Raw genomic sequence first — 22,152 nt, forward strand, 5'->3', positions numbered from 1 at the left:
ACACACACACACACACATACCCTGTCAGAAGCTCTGGAGGGTCTGACTTCGTGTCTTTTTAAACACACACTCACACACTTGCAGCATCTCTGGAGTGCTTCTGACTTTTTCTCCTTTTTACACACACACGCGCGCACACACACACATACCATTGCAGAATCTTTACAAGGCTTCTGATTTTGTGTCCTTTTTACACAAACACACACACCCTTCCAGAATCTCTGGAGGGCTTCTGAATTCGTGTCCTTTTTACACACACACACGCACACCCTTGCAGAACATTAAACGGCTTCTGATTTAGTGTCCTTTTTACACAAAAATACGCACGCCCACACACACACACCATGGGAGAATCTCTGGAGGGCTTCTGACTTCATGTCCTTTTTACAAACACACACACACAAAAAAAACACTTTTGAATCATCTCTAGAAGGCTTCCGGTTTCGTGTCCTTTTTACACACAAACACATACACGCACCCTTGCAGAATCTCTGTAGCGCGTCCAATTTCATGTCCTTTTTACACACACACACACACATAGACAAAAACACCTGCAGAAACTCTTGAAAGCTTGTGACGTTTTCCATTTTACACACAAACACAGACACACTAACGCTCATAACCTTGCAGAATCTCTGGAGAACTTCTGGCTTCATGTCCTTTACCCACACACACACACCCGCTTACAGAATCTAAAGAGAGCTTCTGATTTTGTGTACTTTTTACACACACACACTCATACCCTTCCATAATCTCTAGAGGGGTTAAGTCTCCGTATCCTTTTTACACACACACACACACACACACACACACAAACCTTGCTGAATCTCTGGAGGTCTTCTGATTTCATGTCCACTTTACACACACACATCCTTGCAGAATCGCTAGAGGGCTTCTGATTTTGTTTCCTTTTTACACACACATACACGCACCCTTGAGAAATCTTTGGAGGGCTTCTGACTTCGTTTCCCTTTTACACACAACACACACACACTCATAACCTTGCAGATTCGCTTGAGGGCTTCTGCTTGGGTCCTCTTAAACCACATACACATACACGCACCCTTGCAGAATCTCTGGAGGGCTTCTGATTTGGTGTCCTTTTTACACAAGCACACACACAAACACACCCTGTCAGAAGCTCTGGAGGGTCTGACTTCGTGTCTTTTTTAAACACACACTCACACACTTGCAGCATCTCTGGAGTGCTTCTGACTTCTTCTCCTTTTTACACACACGCGCGCACACACACACACACACATACCATTGCAGAATCTTTACTAGGCTTCTGATTTTGTGTCCTTTTTACACAAACACACACACACCCTTCCAGAAACTCTGGAAAGCTTCTGACTTTTTCCATTTTACACACAAACACAGACACACTAACGCTCATAACCTTGCAGAATCTCTGGAGAACTTCTGGCTTCATGTCCTTTACCCACACACACACACCCGCTTACAGAATCTCAAGAGGGCTTCTGATTTTGTGTACTTTTTACACACACACAAACATACCCTTCCATAATCTCTAGAGGGGTTCTGTCTCCGTATCCTTTTTACACACACACACACACACACACACACACACACAGAAACCTTGCTGAATCTCTGGAGGGCTTCTGACTTCATGTCACTTTACACACACACACCCTTGCAGAATCGCTAGAGGGCTTCTGATTTTGTTTCCTTTTTACGCACACACATACACGCACCCTTGAGAAATCTTTGGAGGGCTTCTGACTTCGTTTCCCTTTTACACACAACACACACACACTCAGACCCTTGCAGATTCGCTTGAGGGCTCATGCTTGGGTCCTCTTAAACCACATACACGCACCCTTGCAGAATCTCTGGAGGGCTTCTGATTTGGTGTCCTTTTTACACACGCACACACACACACACCCTGGCAGAAGCTCTGGAGGGTCTGACTTCGTGTCTTTTTTAAACACACACTCACACACTTGCAGCATCTCTGGAGTGCTTCTGACTTCTTCTCCTTTTAACACACACACGCGCACACACACACACATACCATTGCAGAATCTTTACAAGGCTTCTGATTTTGTGTCCTTTTTACACAAACACATGCACACCCTTGCAGAAACTCTGGAGGGCTTCTGACTTCGTGTTCTTTTTACACACACACACACACACACACACTCACACTCTTGCAGAACTTTAGAGGGCTTCTGATTTAGTGTCCTTTTTACACAAACACATGCACACACACACACACACACACCCCATGGGAGAATCTCTAGATGGCTTCTGACTTCGTGTCCTTTTTACCCACTTACATACACACACAAACACAAACACACACACCCTTACAGAATCCCTGGAGGGCTTCTGAATTCGTGACCTTTTCACACACACACACACACACACACTCGTACCGTTGCAGAATCTCTGAAGTGCTTGTGACTTCATGTTTTTACACACAAACACACCCTTGCAGAATCCCTAGACAGCTTCTGACTTCGTGTTCTATTTATTAACACACACGCACCCACACACTTATACTCTTGCAGAATCTCTAGAGTTTTTCTGACTTCGTGTCCTTTTAACACACACACACACACACTCACACCCTTGCTGAATCTCTGGAAGGCTTCTGTCATCATGTCCTCTTTACACACACACACACACACTTGCTGAATCCCTGGAGGGCTTCTGATTTTGTTTCATTTTTACACACACACACAAACACACACACACATACACCCACCGTTGAGAAATCTCTGGAGGGCTTCTGACTTCATGTCCTTTTTACACACACACACATAGACAAAAACACCTGCAGAAACTCTTGAAAGCTTCTGACGTTTTCCATTTTACACACAAACACAGACACACTAACGCTCATAACCTTGCAGAATCTCTGGAGAACTTCCGGCTTCATGTCCTTTACCCACACACACACACCCGCTTACAGAATCTCAAGAGGGCTTCTGATTTTGTGTATTTTTTACACACACACACTCACACACACTCATACCCTTCCAGAATATCTAGAGGGGTTCTGTCTCCGTATCCTTTTTACACACACATACACGCACCCTTGCAGAATCTCTGGAGGGCTTCTGATTTGGTCTCCTTTTTACACACGCACACACACACACGCCCTGGCAGAAGCTCTGGAGGGTAAGACTTCGTGTCTTTTATCAACACACACTCACACACTTGTAGCATCTCTGGAGTGCATCTGACTTCTTCTCCTTTTTACACACACACGCGCACACACACACACATACCATTGCAGAATCTTTACAAGGCTTCTGATTTTGTGTCCTTTTTACACAAACACACACACCCTTCCAGAAGCTCTGGAGGGCTTCTGACTTCGTGTCCTTTTTACACACACACACACACACACACACACACACACACCCTGGCAGAAGCTCTGGAGGGTCTGACTTCGTGTCTTTTTAAACACACACTCACACACTTGCAGCATCTCTGGAGTGCTTCTGACTTTTTCTCCTTTTTACACACACACGCGCGCACACACACACACATACCATTGCAGAATCTTTACAAGGCTTCTGATTTTGTGTCCTTTTTACACAAACACACACACCCTTCCAGAAGCTCTGGAGGGCTTCTGACTTCGTGTCCTTTTTACACACACACACACACACACACACACACACACCCTGGCAGAAGCTCTGGAGGGTCTGACTTCGTGTCTTTTTAAACACACACTCACACACTTGCAGCATCTCTGGAGTGCTTCTGACTTTTTCTCCTTTTTACACACACACGCGCACACACACACACACATACCATTGCAGAATCTTTACAAGGCTTCTGATTTTGTGTCCTTTTCACACAAACACACACACCCTTCCAGAATCTCTGGAGGGCTTCTGATTTAGTGGCCTTTTTACACAAAAACACGCGCACACACACACATACACACACACCATGGGAGAATCTCTGGGGGGCATCTGACTTCATATCCTTTTTACAAACACACACACACAAACACTCTTGAAGCGTCTCTAGAAGGCTTCCGGTTTCGTGTCCTTTTTACACACAAACACATACACGCACCCTTGCAGAATCTCTGTAGGGCGTCCAATTTCATGTCCTTTTTACACACACACACATAGACACAAACACCTGCAGAAACTGTGGAAAGCTTCTGACGTTTTCCATTTTACACACAAACACAGACACACTAACGCTCATAACCTTGCAGAATCTCTGGAGAACTTCTGGCTTCATGTCCTTTACCCACACACACACACCCGCTTACAGAATCTCAAGAGGGCTTCTGATTTTGTGTACTTTTTACACACACACAAACATACCCTTCCATAATCTCTAGAGGGGTTCTGTCTCCGTATCCTTTTTACACACACACACACACACACACACACACAGAAACCTTGCTGAATCTCTGGAGGGCTTCTGACTTCATGTCACTTTACACACACACACCCTTGCAGAATCGCTAGAGGGCTTCTGATTTTGTTTCCTTTTTACACACACACATACACGCACCCTTGAGAAATCTTTGGAGGGCTTCTGACTTCGTTTCCCTTTTACACACAACACACACACACTCAGACCCTTGCAGATTCGCTTGAGGGCTCATGCTTGGGTCCTCTTAAACCACATACACGCACCCTTGCAGAATCTCTGGAGGGCTTCTGATTTGGTGTCCTTTTTACACACGCACACACACACACACACCCTGGCAGAAGCTCTGGAGGGTCTGACTTCGTGTCTTTTTTAAACACACACTCACACACTTGCAGCCTCTCTGGAGTGCTTCTGACTTCTTCTCCTTTTAACACACACACGCGCACACACACACACATACCATTGCAGAATCTTTACAAGGCTTCTGATTTTGTGTCCTTTTTACACAAACACATGCACACCCTTGCAGAAACTCTGGAGGGCTTCTGACTTCGTGTTCTTTTTACACACACTCACACACACACACACACACACACTCACACCCTTGCAGAACTTTAGAGGGCTTCTGATTTAGTGTCCTTTTTACACAAACACATGCACACACACACACACACACACACCATGGGAGAATCTCTAGATGGCTTCTGACTTCGTGTACTTTTTACCCACTTACATACACACACAAACACAAACACACACACCCTTACAGAATCCCTGGAGGGCTTCTGAATTCGTGACCTTTTCACACACACACACACACACACACTCATACCGTTGCAGAATCTCTGAAGTGCTTGTGACTTCATGTTTTTACACACAAACACACCCTTGCAGAATCCCTAGACAGCTTCTGACTTCGTGTTCTATTTATTAACACACACGCACACTCACACTTATACTCTTGCAGAATCTCTAGAGTGTTTCTGACTTCGTGTCCTTTTAACACACACACACACACTCACACCCTTGCTGAATCTCTGGAAGGCTTCTGTCATCATGTCCTCTTTACACACACACACACACACTTGCTGAATCCCTGGAGGGCTTCTGATTTTGTTTCATTTTTACACACACACACAAACACACACACACATACACCCACCGTTGAGAAATCTCTGGAGGGCTTCTGACTTCATGTCCTTTTTACACACACACATAGACAAAAACACCTGCAGAAACTCTTGAAAGCTTCTGACGTTTTCCATTTTACACACAAACACAGACACACTAACGCTCATAACCTTGCAGAATCTCTGGAGAACTTCCGGCTTCATGTCCTTTACCCACACACACACACCCGCTTACAGAATCTCAAGAGGGCTTCTGATTTTGTGTATTTTTTACACACACACACTCACACACACTCATACCCTTCCAGAATATCTAGAGGGGTTCTGTCTCCGTATCCTTTTTACACACACATACACGCACCCTTGCAGAATCTCTGGAGGGCTTCTGATTTGGTCTCCTTTTTACACACGCACACACACACACGCCCTGGCAGAAGCTCTGGAGGGTAAGACTTCGTGTCTTTTATCAACACACACTCACACACTTGCAGCATCTCTGGAGTGCATCTGACTTCTTCTCCTTTTTACACACACACGCGCACACACACACACATACCATTGCAGAATCTTTACAAGGCTTCTGATTTTGTGTCCTTTTTACACAAACACACACACCCTTCCATAAGCTCTGGAGGGCTTCTGACTTCGTGTCCTTTTTACACACACACACACACACACACACACACACACACACCCTGGCAGAAGCTCTGGAGGGTCTGACTTCGTGTCTTTTTAAACACACACTCACACACTTGCAGCATCTCTGGAGTGCTTCTGACTTTTTCTCCTTTTTACACACACACGCGCACACACACACACACATACCATTGCAGAATCTTTACAAGGCTTCTGATTTTGTGTCCTTTTTACACAAACACACACACCCTTCCAGAAGCTCTGGAGGGCTTCTGACTTCGTGTCCTTTTTACACACACACACACACACACACACACACACACACACACCCTGGCAGAAGCTCTGGAGGGTCTGACTTCGTGTCTTTTTAAACACACACTCACACACTTGCAGCATCTCTGGAGTGCTTCTGACTTTTTCTCCTTTTTACACACACACGCGCACACACACACACACATACCATTGCAGAATCTTTACAAGGCTTCTGATTTTGTGTCCTTTTCACACAAACACACACACCCTTCCAGAATCTCTGGAGGGCTTCTGATTTAGTTGCCTTTTTACACAAAAACACGCGCACACACACACATACACACACACCATGGGAGAATCTCTGGGGGGCATCTGACATCATATCCTTTTTACAAACACACACACACAAACACTCTTGAAGCGTCTCTAGAAGGCTTCCGGTTTCGTGTCCTTTTTACACACAAACACATACACGCACCCTTGCAGAATCTCTGTAGGGCGTCCAATTTCATGTCCTTTTTACACACACACACATAGACACAAACACCTGCAGAAACTGTGGAAAGCTTCTGACGTTTTCCATTTTACACACAAACACAGACACACTAACGCTCATAACCTTGCAGAATCTCTGGAGAACTTCTGGCTTCATGTCCTTTACCCACACACACACACCCGCTTACAGAATCTCAAGAGGGCTTCTGATTTTGTGTACTTTTTACACACACACAAACATACCCTTCCATAATCTCTACAGGGGTTCTGTCTCCGTATCCTTTTTACACACACACACACACACACACACACACAGAAACCTTGCTGAATCTCTGGAGGGCTTCTGACTTCATGTCACTTTACACACACACACCCTTGCAGAATCGCTAGAGGGCTTCTGATTTTGTTTCCTTTTTACACACACACATACACGCACCCTTGAGAAATCTTTGGAGGGCTTCTGACTTCGTTTCCCTTTTACACACAACACACACACACTCAGACCCTTGCAGATTCGCTTGAGGGCTCATGCTTGGGTCCTCTTAAACCACATACACGCACCCTTGCAGAATCTCTGGAGGGCTTCTGATTTGGTGTCCTTTTTACACACGCACACACACACACACCCTGGCAGAAGCTCTGGAGGGTCTGACTTCGTGTCTTTTTTAAACACACACTCACACACTTGCAGCATCTCTGGAGTGCTTCTGACTTCTTCTCCTTTTAACACACACACGCGCACACACACACACATACCATTGCAGAATCTTTACAAGGCTTCTGATTTTGTGTCCTTTTTACACAAACACATGCACACCCTTGCAGAAACTCTGGAGGGCTTCTGACTTCGTGTTCTTTTTACAAACACTCACACACACACACACACACACACTCACACCCTTGCAGAACTTTAGAGGGCTTCTGATTTAGTGTCCTTTTTACACAAACACATGCACACACACACACACACACCATGGGAGAATCTCTAGATGGCTTCTGACTTCGTGTCCTTTTTACCCACTTACATACACACACAAACACAAACACACACACCCTTACAGAATCCCTGGAGGGCTTCTGAATTCGTGACCTTTTCACACACACACACACACACACACTCATACCGTTGCAGAATCTCTGAAGTGCTTGTGACTTCATGTTTTTACACACAAACACACCCTTGCAGAATCCCTAGACAGCTTCTGACTTCGTGTTCTATTTATTAACACACACGCACACTCACACTTATACTCTTGCAGAATCTCTAGAGTGTTTCTGACTTCGTGTCCTTTTAACACACACACACACACTCACACCCTTGCTGAATCTCTGGAAGGCTTCTGTCATCATGTCCTCTTTACACACACACACACACACTTGCTGAATCCCTGGAGGGCTTCTGATTTTGTTTCATTTTTACACACACACACAAACACACACACACATACACCCACCGTTGAGAAATCTCTGGAGGGCTTCTGACTTCATGTCCTTTTTACACACACACACATAGACAAAAACACCTGCAGAAACTCTTGAAAGCTTCTGACGTTTTCCATTTTACACACAAACACAGACACACTAACGCTCATAACCTTGCAGAATCTCTGGAGAACTTCCGGCTTCATGTCCTTTACCCACACACACACACACGCTTACAGAATCTCAAGAGGGCTTCTGATTTTGTGTATTTTTTACACACACACACTCACACACACTCATACCCTTCCAGAATATCTAGAGGGGTTCTGTCTCCGTATCCTTTTTACACACACATACACGCACCCTTGCAGAATCTCTGGAGGGCTTCTGATTTGGTCTCCTTTTTACACACGCACACACACACACGCCCTGGCAGAAGCTCTGGAGGGTAAGACTTCGTGTCTTTTATCAACACACACTCACACACTTGCAGCATCTCTGGAGTGCATCTGACTTCTTCTCCTTTTTACACACACACGCGCACACACACACACATACCATTGCAGAATCTTTACAAGGCTTCTGATTTTGTGTCCTTTTTACACAAACACACACACCCTTCCAGAAGCTCTGGAGGGCTTCTGACTTCGTGTCCTTTTTACACACACACACACACACACACACACACACACACACTTGCAGCATCTCTGGAGTGCTTCTGACTTTTTCTCCTTTTTACACACACACGCGCACACACACACACACACATACCATTGCAGAATCTTTACAAGGCTTCTGATTTTGTGTCCTTTTTACACAAACACACGCACACCCTTGCAGAAACTCTGGAGGGCTTCTGACTTTGTGTCCTTTTTACACACACAAACTCACACCTTTGCAGAACTTTAGACGGCTTCTGATTTAGTGTCCTTTTTACACAAACACACACACACACACACCATGGGAGAATCTCTGGAGGGCTTCTGAATTCATGTCCTTTTTACTAACACACACGCACTCTCACACACTCACACACACACACCATGGGAGAATCTCTAGAGGGCTTCTGACTCTGTTTCCTTTTTACTCACACATTCATGCCCTTGCAGAATCTGTGGAGGTTTTCTGATTTCATGTCCTTTTTACAAACACACACGCGCACACACACACACACATTCCATTGCAGAATCTTTACTAGGCTTCTGATTTTATGTCCTTTTTTACACAAACACACACACACCCTTCCAGAAAGTCTGGAGGGCTTCTGATTTAGTGTCCTTTTTACACAAACACATGCACACACACACACACACCATGGGAGAATCTCTAGAGGGCTTCTGACTTCGTTTCCTTATTACACACGCATACATGCACCCTTGCAGTAAATGTGGAGGGGTTCTGCCTTCGTGTCCTTTTTATACACAAACACACACACACACACTCACACACTCATATCCTTGCAGAATCTCTACAGGGCTTCTGACTTCGTGTCCTTTTTACACACACACCCTTGAAGAATCTCTGGAGGGCTTCTGACTTCGTGTCCTTTTTACCCACTTACATACACACACACACACACACAAACACACACACACACACCCTTACAGAATCCCTGGAGGGCTTCTGAATTCGTGACCTTTTCACACAAACACACACACACACACTCATACCCTTGCAGAATCTCTGAAGTGCTTGTGACTTCATGTTTTTACACACAAACACACCCTTGCAGAATCTCTAGAGAGCTTCTGACTTCGTGTTCCATTTATTAACACACACGCACACTCACACTTATACTCTTGCAGAATCTCTAGAGGGTTTCTGACTTCGTGTCCTTTTTACACACACACACACACACACTCACACCCTTGCTGAATCTCTGGAAGGCTTCTGTCATCATTTCCTCTTTACACACACACACACACACACACTTGCTGAATCCCTGGAGGGCTTTTTATTTTGTTTCCTTTTTACACACACACACACAAACACACACACATACACCCACCGTTGAGAAATCTCTGGAGGGCTTCTGACTTCGGGTCGCTTTTGTACACAACACACACACTCACACTCGTAACCTTGCAGAATCGCTAGAGGGCTTCTGAGTTTGGGTCCTTTTAAACCATATACACATACACAAACCCTTGCAGAATCTCTGGAGGGCTTCAGATTTGGTGTCCTTTACACACACACACACACACACACCCTTGCAGAATCTCTGGAGAGCTTCTGATTTAGTGTCCTTTTTACACACACACACACACACACACACACACTCACACCCTTGCAGAATCTGTAAAGGGCATCTGACTTCGTGTCCTTTTTACACACACACAAACACACACATATACACACCCTTGCAGAAGCTCTGGAAGCCTTCTGACTTCGTGTCCGTTTTAAACACACACACTCACACACTTGGAGCATCTCTTGAGGGCTTCTGACATCCCCTTTTTACACTCACACACACACACACGCACACACACACACCGTTGCAGAATCTTTACACGGCTCCTGATTTGGTGTCCTTTTTACACAAACACACACACACTCATATCCTTGCAGAATCTCTGGAGGGCTTCTGACTTCATGTCCTTTTAACACACACACACACACTCACAAAGAAAAAATACCTTTACAGAATTTCTAGAGGGCTTCTGACTTCATGTCCTCTTTACACACAAAAAAACACCAATCACACCCTTGCAGAATCTCTGGAGGGCTTATGAATTCGTGTTCTTTTTACAAACACACAAACACACACTCACACCTTTGCAGAATCTCTAAAGGGCTTCTGACTTCGTGTCCTTTTTTAAACACACATACACACTGTTGCAGAATCTTTATAGGGCTTCTGCGTTCGTGTCCTTTTTAAACAAACACACAAACACACGCTCACACTCGTACCATTGGAGAATCTCTGGAGGGCTTCTGACGTTGTGTCCTTTTTACACACACGCACTCCCACCTTTGCAGAATCTCTGGAGGACTTCTGACGTCATGTCCTTTTTACGCACACATACACACACACACAAACCGTTGAAGAATATCTGGAGGGCTTGACTTCGTGCCCTTTGTACACACACACACAACTTTGCTGAATATCTGGAGGGCTTCTGACTTCATGTCCACTTTACACACACACACACCCTTGCAGAATCGCTAGAGGGCTTCTGATTTTGTATCCTTTATACACACAAACATATACGCACCCTTGAGAAATCTTTGGAGCGCTTCTGACTTCGTTTCCCTTTTACACACAACACACACACACTAACACTCATAGCCTTGCAGATTCGATAGAGGACTTCTGATTGGGTTCTCTTAAACCACATACACATACACGCACCCTTGCAGAATCTCTGGAGGGCTTCTGATTTGGTGTCCTTTTTACACACACACACAGAGACACACACACACAAACCCTGGCAGAAGCTCTGGAGGGTCTGACTTCGTGTCTTTTTTAAACACACACTAACACACTTGCAGCATCTCTGGAGTGCTTCTGACTTTTTCTCCTTTTTACACACACACGCGCACACACACAAACACATACCATTGAAGAATCTTTACAAGGCTTCTGATTTTTTGTCCTTTTTACACAAACACACACACACCTTGCAGAAACTCTGGAGGGCTTCTGACTTCGTGTCCTTTTTACACACACACACTCACACCCTTGCAGAACTTTAGAGGGCTTCTGATTTAGTGTCCTTTTTACACAAACACACGCGCACACACACCATGGGAGAATCTCTAGAGGGCTTCTGACTTCGTTTCCTTTTTACACACACATTCAAACCTTTGCAGAATCTCTTGAGGGCTTCTGATTTCATGTCCTTTTTACAAACACACACACAAACACTCTTGAAGCGTCTCTAGAAGGCTTCCGGTTTCGTGTCCTTTTTACACACAAGCACATACACGCACCCTTGCAGGATCTCTGTAGCGCGTCCAAATTCATGTCCTTTTTACACACACACACAAAGACAAAACCACCTGCAGAAACTCTGGAAAGCTTCTGACTTTTTCCATTTTACACACAAACACAGACACACTAACGCTCATAACCTTGCAGAAACTCTGGAGAACTTCTGGCTTCATGTCCTTTTCCCACACACACACACCCGCTTACAGAATCTCAAGAGGGCTTCTGATTTTGTGTACTTTTTACACACACACACTCATACCCTTCAATAATCTCTAGAGGGGTTCTGTCTCCGTATCCTTTTTACACACACATACACGCACCCTAGCAGAATCTCTGGAGGGCTTCATATTTGGTGTCCTTTTTACACAAGCACACACACACACCCTGGGAGAAGCTCTGGAGGGTCTGACTTCGTGTCTTTTTTAAACACACACTCACACACTTGCAGCATCTCTGGAGTGCTTCTGACTTCTTCTCCTTTTTACACAAACACGCGCACACACACACATACCATTGCAGAATCTTTACAAGGCTTCTGATTTTGTGTCCTTTTTACACAAACACACACACACTTCCAGAAATTCTGGAGGGCTTCTGACTTCGTGTCCTGTTTACACACACACAAACACACACACACACACACCCTTGCAGAAGCTCTGGAGGGTATGACTTCGTGTCTTTTTAAACACACAGTGACACACTTGCAGCATCTCTGGAGTGCTTCTGACTTTTTCTCCTTTTTACACACACACGCGCACACACACACACACATACTATTGCAGAATCTTTACAAGGCTTCTGATTTTGTGTCCTTTTTACACAAACACACACACCCTTCCAGAATCTCTGGAGGGCTTCTGACTTTGTGTCCTTTTTACACACTCACACCCTTGCAGAACTTTGGACGGTTTCTGATTTAGTGTCCTTTTTACACAAAAACACGCGCGCGCACACACACACCATGGGAGAATCTCTGGAGGGCTTCTGACTTCATGTCTTTTTACAAACACACACACACACACACACAAACACTTTTCAAGCATCTCTAGAAGGCTTCCGGTTTCGTGTCCTTTTTACACACAAACACATACACGCACCCTTGCAGAATCTCTGTAGGGCATCCAATTTCATGTCCTTTTTACACACAAACACATAGACAAAAACACCTGCAGAAACTCTTGAAAGCTTCTGACTTTTTCCATTTTACACACAAACACAGACACACTAACGCTCATAACCTTGCAGAAACTCTGGAGAACTTCTGGCTTCATGTCCTTTACCCACACACACACACCCGCTTACAGAATCTCAAGAGGGCTTCTGATTTTGTGTACTTTTTACACACACACACTCACACCCTTCCATAATCTCAAGAGGGGTTCTGACTCCGTATCCTTTTTACACACACACACACACAAACCTTGCTGAATCTCTGGAGGGCTTCTGATTTGGTGTCCTTTTTACACACGCACACACACACACACACCCTTGCAGGAGCTCTGGAGGGTCTGACTTCGTGTCTTTTTTAAACACACACTCACACACTTGCAGCATCTCTGGAGTGCTTCTGACTTCTTCTCCTTTAAACACACACACACGCACACACACACACATACCATTGCAGAATCTTTACAAGGCTTCTGATTTTGTGTCCTTTTTACACTAACACATGCACACCCTTGCAGAAACTCTGGAGGGCTTCTGACTTCGTGTCCTTTTTACTCACACACACTCACACCCTTGCAGAACTTTAGAGGGCTTCTGATTTAGTGTCCTTTTTACACAAACACACGCGCACACACACCATGGGAGAATCTAAAGAGGGCTTCTGACTTCGTTTCCTTTTTACACACACATTCAAACACTTGCAGAATCTCTGGAGGACTTCAGATTTCATGTCCTTTTTACAAACACACACACACACACACACACACAAACACTCTTGAAGCATCTCTAGAAGGCTTCCGGTTTCGTGTCCTTTTTACACACAAACACATACACACACCCTTGCAGAATCTCTGTAGGGCGTCCAATTTCATGTCCTTTTTACACACACACACACATCGACACAAACACCTGCAGAAACTCTGGAAAGCTTCTGACGTTTTCCATTTTACACACAAACACAGACACACTAACGCTCATAACCTTACAGAATCTCTGGAGAACTTCTGGCTTCATGTCCTTTACCCACACACACACACACCCGCTTACAGAATCTCAAGAGGGCTTCTGATTTTGTGTACTTTTTACACACACACACACTCATACCCTTCCATAATCTCTAGAGGGGTTCTGTCTCCGTATCCTTTTTACACACACACACACACACACACAATCCTTGCTGAATCTCTGGAGGGCTTCTGACTTCATGTCCAATATACACACACACACCCTTGCAGAATCGCTAGAGGGCTTCTGATTTTGTTTCCTTTTTACACACACACATACACACACCCTTGAGAAATCTTTGGAGGGCTTCTGACTTCGTTTCCCTTTTACACACAACACACACACACACTCATAACCTTGCAGATTCGCTTGAGGGCTTCTGCTTGGGTCCTCTTAAACCACATACACGCACCCTTGCAGAATCTCTGGAGGGCTTCTGATTTGGTGTCCTTTTTACACACGCACACACACACACACACCCTGGCAGAAGCTCTGGAGGGTCTGACTTCGTGTCTTTTTTAAACACACACTCACACACTTGCAGCATCTCTGGAGTGCTTCTGACTTCTTCTCCTTTAGACACACACACACGCACACACACACATACCATTGCAGAATCTTTACAAGGGATCTGATTTTGTGTCCTTTTTACACAAACACACACACACCTTGCAGAAACTCTGGAGGGCTTCTGACTTCGTGTCCTTTTTATGCACACACACTCACACCCTTACAGAACTTTAGAGGGCTTCTGATTTAGTGTCCTTTTTACACAAACACACGCGCACACACACCATGGGAGAATCTCTAGAGGGCTTCTGACTTCCTTTCCTTTTTACACACACATTCAAACCTTTGCAGAATCTCTGGAGGGCTTCTGATTTCATGTCCTTTTTACAAACACACACACACACAAACACTCTTGAAGCGTCTCTAGAAGGCTTCCGGTTTCGTGTCCTTTTTACACACAAACACATACACGCTCCCTTGCAGAATCTCTGTAGCGCGTCCAATTTCATGGACTTTTTACACACACACACAAAGACAAAACCACCTGCAGAAACTCTGGAAAGCTTCTGACTTTTTCCATTTTACACACAAACACAGACACACTAACGCTCATAACCTTGCAGAATCTCTGGAGAACTTCTGGCTTCATGTCCTTTACCCACACACACACACCCGCTTACAGAATCTCAAGAGGGCTTCTGATTTTGTGTACTTTTTACACACACACACTCACACACACTCATACCCTTCCAGAATCTCTAGAGGGGTTCTGTCTCCGTATCCTTTTTACACACATATACACGCACCCTTGCAGAATCTCTGGAGAGCTTCTGATTTGGTGTCCATTTTACACACGCACACACACACACACCCTGGCAAGAGCTCTGGAGGGTCTGACTTCGTGTCTTTTTTAAACACACACTCACACACTTGCAGCATCTCTGGAGTGCTTCTGACTTCCTCTCCTTTTTAAACACACACGCGCACACACACACACATACCATTGCAGAATCTTTACAAGGCCTCTGATTTTGTGTCCTTTTTATTCAAACACAAACACCCTTCCAGAATCTCTGGAGGGTTTCTGACTTCATGTCCTTTTTACACACACACACTCACACCCTTGCAGAAACTCTGGAGGGCTTCTGACTTTGTGTCCTTTTTACACACACACATACACGCACCCTTGAGAAATCTTTGGAGGGCTTCTGACTTCTTTTCCCTTTTACACACAACACACACACACTCACACTCATAACCTTAGAGATTAGCTAGAGGGCTTCTGCTTGGGTCCTCTTAAACCTCATACATATACACGCACCCTTGCAGAATCTCTGGAGGGCTTCTAATTTGGTGTCATTTTTACACACGCACACACACACACACCCTGGCAGAAGCTCTGGAGGGTCTGACTTCGTGTCATTTTTAAACACACACTCACACACTTGCAGCATCTCTTTAGTGCTTCTGACTTCTTCTCCTTTAAACACACACACACGCACACACACACACATAACATTGCAGAATCGTTACAAGGCTTCTGATTTTGTGTCCTTTTTACACAAACACACACACACACCTTGCAGAAACTCTGGAGGGCTTCTGACTTCGTGTCCTTTTTACACACACACACTCACTCCCTTGCAGAACTTTAGAGGGCTTCTGATTTAGTGTCCTTTTTACACAAACACACACGCACACACATCATGGGAGAATCTCTAGAGGGCTTCTGACTTCGTTTCCTTTTCAAAAACATTCAAAACCTTACAGAATCTCTGGAGGGCTTCAGATTTCATGTCCTTTTTACAAACACACACACACACACACAAACACTCTTGAAACGTCTCTAGAAGGCTTCCGGTTTCGTGACCATTTTACACACAAACACATACAGGCACCCATGCAGAATATCTGTAGCACGTCCAATTTCATGTCCTTTTTACACACACACACATAGACACAAACACCTGCAGAAACTCTGGAAAGCTTCTGACGTTTTCCGTTTTACACACAAACACAGACACACTAACGCTCATAACCTTGCAGAATCTCTGGAGAACTTCTGGCTTCATGTCCTTTACCCACACACACACACCTGCTTACAAAATCTCAAGAGGGCTTCTGATTTTGTGTACTTTTTATACACACACACACTCACACTCATACTCTTCCATAATCTCTAGAGGGGTTCTGACTCCGTATCCATTTTACACACACATACAGGCACCCTTGCAGAATCTCTGGAGGGCTTCTGAATTGGTGTCCTTTTTACACACGCACACACACACACACCCTGGCAGAAGCTCTGGAGGGTCTGACTTCGTGTCTTTTTTAAACACACACTCACACACTTGCAGCATCTCTGGAGTGCTTCTGACTTCTTCTCCTTTTTACACACACACGCGCACACACACACACATACCATTGCAGAATCTTTACAAGGCTTCTGATTTTGTGTCCTTTTTACACAAACACACACACACTTCCAGAAACTCTGGAGGGCTTCTGACTTCGTGTCCTTTTTACACACACACACACACACACACACACCCTGGCAGAAGCTCTGTAGGGTCTGACTTCGTGTCTCTTTAAACACACACTCACAAACTTGCAGCATATTTCGAGTGCTTCTCTCTTTTTCTCCTTTTTACACACACGCGCACACACACACACACACACACATACCATTGCAGAATCTTTACAAGGCTTCTGATTTTGTGTCCTTTTTACACAAACACACACACACACCCTTGCAGATACTCTGGAGGGCTTCTGACTTCATGTCCTTTTTACACACACACACTCACACCCTTGCAGAACTTTAGAGGGCTTCAGATTTAGTGTCCTTTTTACACAAACACACGCACGCGCACACACACATACCATGGGAAAATCTCTGGAGGGCTTCTGACTTCACGTCCTTTTTACACACACAAACACACACACACACACAAACTCTCTTGAAGCATCTCTAGAAGGCTTCCGGTTTCGTGTCGTTTTTACACAAAAACACATACACGCACCTTTGCAGAATCTCTGTAGAGCGTCCAATTTCATGTCCTTTTTACACACACACACATAGACACAAACACCTGCAGAAACTCTGGAAAGCTTCTGACGTTTTCCGTTTTACACACAAACACAGACACACTAACGCTCATAACCTTGCAGAATCTCTGGAGAACTTCTGGCTTCATGTCCTTTACCCACACACACACACCCGCTTACAGAATCTCAAGAGGGCTTCTGATTTTGAGTACTTTTTAAACACACACACTCACACACACTCTTACCCTTCCATAATCTCTAGAGGGGTTCTATCTCCGTATCCTTTTTACACACACACACACACACACACACACACACAACGTTGCTGAATCTCCGGAGGGTTTCTGACTTCATGTCCACTTTACACACACACACACCCTGGCAGAATCGTTAGAGGGCTTCTGATTTTGTTTCCTTTTTACACACACACATACACGCACCCTTGAGAAATCTTTGGAGGGCTTCTGACTTCGTTTACCTTTTGCACACAACACACACACACACTCATAACCTTGCAGATTCGCTTGAGTTCTTCTGCTTGGGTACTCTTAAACCACATACACATACACGCACCCTTGCAGAATCTCTGGAGGGCTTCTGAATTGGTGTCCTTTTTACACACGCACACACACACACACCCCCTGGCAGAAGCTCCGGAGGGTCTGACTTCGTGTCTTTTTTAAACACACACTCACACACTTGCAGCATCTCTGGAGTGCTTCTGACTTCTCCTTTTTACACACACACGCGCACACACACACACATACCATTGCAGAATCTTTACAAGGCTTCTGATTTTGTGTCCTTTTTACACAAACACACGCACACCCTTGCAGAAACTCTGGAGGGCTTCTGACTTTGTGTCCTTTTTACACACACAAACACACCCTTGCTGAATTTTAGACGGCTTCTGATTTAGTGTCCTTTTTACACAAACACACACACACACACCATGGGAGAATCTCTGGAGGGCTTCTGACTTCATGTCCTTTTTACTAACACACACGCACTCACACACACACACACACACACACACACACCATGGGAGAATCTCTAGAGGGCTTCTGACTTTGTTTCCTATTTACTCACACATTCATGCCCTTGCAGAATCTGTGGAGGTTTTCTGACTTCATGTCCTTTTTACAATCACACACGCGCACACACACACACATACCCTTGCAGAATCTTTACAAGGCTTCTGATTTTGTGTCCTTTTTACACAAACACACACACACACCCTTCCAGAAACTCTGGAGGGCTTCTGACTTCGTGTCCTTTTTACACACACACACTCACACCCTTGCAGAACTTTAGAGGGCTTCTGATTTAGTGTCCTTTTTACACAAACACATGCACACACACACACACACACACACACCATGGGAGAATCTCTAGAGGGCTTCTGACTTCGTTTCCTTTTTACACACACAAACATACACCCTTGCAGTAAATGTGGAGAGGTTCTGCCTTCGTGTCCTTTTTATACACAAACACACACACACACACACACTCATATCCTTGCCGAATCTCTACAGGGCTTCTGACTTCGTGTCCTTTTTACACACACACCATTGAAGAATCTCTAGAGGGCTTCTGACTTCGTGTCCTTTTTACCCACTTACATACACACACACACACACACACACAAACACACACACACACACCCTTACAGAATCCCTGGAGGGCTTCTGAATTCGTGACCTTTTCACACACACACACACACTCGTACCCTTGCAGAATCTCAGAAGTGCTTGTGACTTCATGTTTTTACACACAAACACACCCTTGCAGAATCTCTAGAGAGCTTCTGACTTCATGTTCTATTTATTAACACACACGCACACTCACACTTATACTCTTGCAGAATCTCTAGAGGGTTTCTGACTTCGTGTCCTTTTTACACACACACACACACACACACACACTCACACCCTTGCTGAATCTCTGGAAGGCTTCTGTCATCATTTCCTCTTTACACACACACACACACACACACACACTTGCTGAATCCCTGGAGGGCTTCTTATTTTGTTTCCTTTTTACACACAAACACACAAACACACACACACATACACCCACCGTTGAGAAATCTCTGGAGGGCTTCTGACTTCGGGTCGCTTTTGCACACAACACACACACTCACACTCGTAACCTTGCAGAATCGCTAGAGTACTTCTGACTTTGGGTCCTTTTAAACCATGTACACATACACAAACCCTTGCAGAATCTCTGGAGGGCTTCTGATATGGTGTCCTTTACACACACACACACCCTTGCAGAATCTTTGGAGAGCTTCTGATTTAGTGTCCTTTTTACACACACACACACACACACACTCACACCCTTGGAGAATCTGTACAGGGCATCTGACTTCGTGTCCTTTTTACACACACACAAACACACACATATACACACCCTTGCAGAAGCTCTGGAGGCCTTCTGACTTCGTGTCCTTTTTAAACACACACACTCACACACTTGCAGCATCTCTTGAGGGCTTCTGACATCCCCTTTTTACACTCACACACACACACACACACACGCACACACACACACCGTTGCAGAATCTTTACACGGCTTCTGATTTGGTGTCCTTTTTACACAAACACACACACACTCATATCCTTGCAGAATCTCTGGAGGGCTTCTGACTTCATGTCCTTTTAACACACACACACACACACAAAGAAAAAATACCTTTGCAGAATCTCTAGAGGGCTTCTGACTTCATGTCCTCTTTACACACAAAAAAACACAAATCACACCCTTGCAGAATCTCTGGAGGGCTTATGTATTCGTGTTCTTTTTACAAACACACGAACACACACTCACACCTTTGCAGAATCTCTAAAGGGCTTCTGACTTCGTGTCCTTTTTTAAACACACATACACACTGTTGCAGAATCTTTATAGCGCTTCTGCGTTCGTGTCCTTTTTAAACAAACACACAAACACACGCTCACACTCGTACCATTGGAGAATCTCTGGAGGGCTTCTGACGTTGTGTCCTTTTTACACACACGCACTCCCACCCTTGCAGAATCTCTGGAGGACTTCTGACGTCATGTCCTTTTTACGCACACGTACACACACACACACAAACCGTTGAAGAATATCTGGAGGGCTTGACGTCGTGCCCTTTTTACACACACACACAACTTAGCTGAATCTCTGGAGGGCTTCTGACGTCATGTCCACTTTACACACACACACACACTTGCAGAATCGCTAGAGGGCTTCTGATTTTGTTTCCTTTATACACACACACACATACACGCACCTTTGAGAAATCTTTGGAGCGCTTCTGACTTCGTTTCCCTTTTACACACAACACACACACACTAACACTCATAGCCTTGCAGATTCGCTAGAGGGCTTCTGCTTGGGTTCTCTTAAACCACATACACATACACGCACCCTTGCAGAATCTCTGGAGGGCTTCTGATTTGGTGTCCTTTTTACACACACACACACACACACACACACACAAACACACAAACCGTGGCAGAAGCGCTGGAGGGTCTGACTTCGTGTCTTTTTTAAACACACACTCACACACTTGCAGCATCTCTGGAGTGCTTCTGACTTTCTCTCTTTTTTACACACACGCGCGCACACACACAAACACATACCATTGCAGAATCTTTACAAGGGATCTGATTTTGTGTCCTTTTTACACAAACACACACACACCTTGCAGAAACTCTGGAGGGCTTCTGACTTCGTGTCCTTTTTATACACACACACTCACACCCTTACAGAACTTTAGAGGGCTTCTGATTTAGTGTCCTTTTTACACAAACACACGCGCACACACACCATGGGAGAATCTCTAGAGGGCTTCTGACTTCGTTTCCTTTTTACACACACATTCAAACCTTTGCAGAATCTCTGGAGGGCTTCTGATTTCATGTCCTTTTTACAAACACACACACACACACAAACACTCTTGAAGCGTCTCTAGAAGGCTTCCGGTTTCGTGTCCTTTTTACACACAAACACATACACGCACCCTTGCAGAATCTCTGTAGCGCGTCCAATTTCATGTCCTTTTTACACACACACACAAAGACAAAACCACCTGCAGAAACTCTGGAAAGCTTCTGACTTTTTCCATTTTACACACAAACACAGACACACTAATGCTCTAACCTTGCAGAATCTCTGGAGAACTTCTGG

The sequence above is a fragment of the Tenrec ecaudatus genome, chromosome 14 (assembly GCF_050624435.1).
Source record: "Tenrec ecaudatus isolate mTenEca1 chromosome 14, mTenEca1.hap1, whole genome shotgun sequence".
In the NCBI taxonomy this organism is placed as follows: domain Eukaryota; kingdom Metazoa; phylum Chordata; class Mammalia; order Afrosoricida; family Tenrecidae; genus Tenrec; species Tenrec ecaudatus.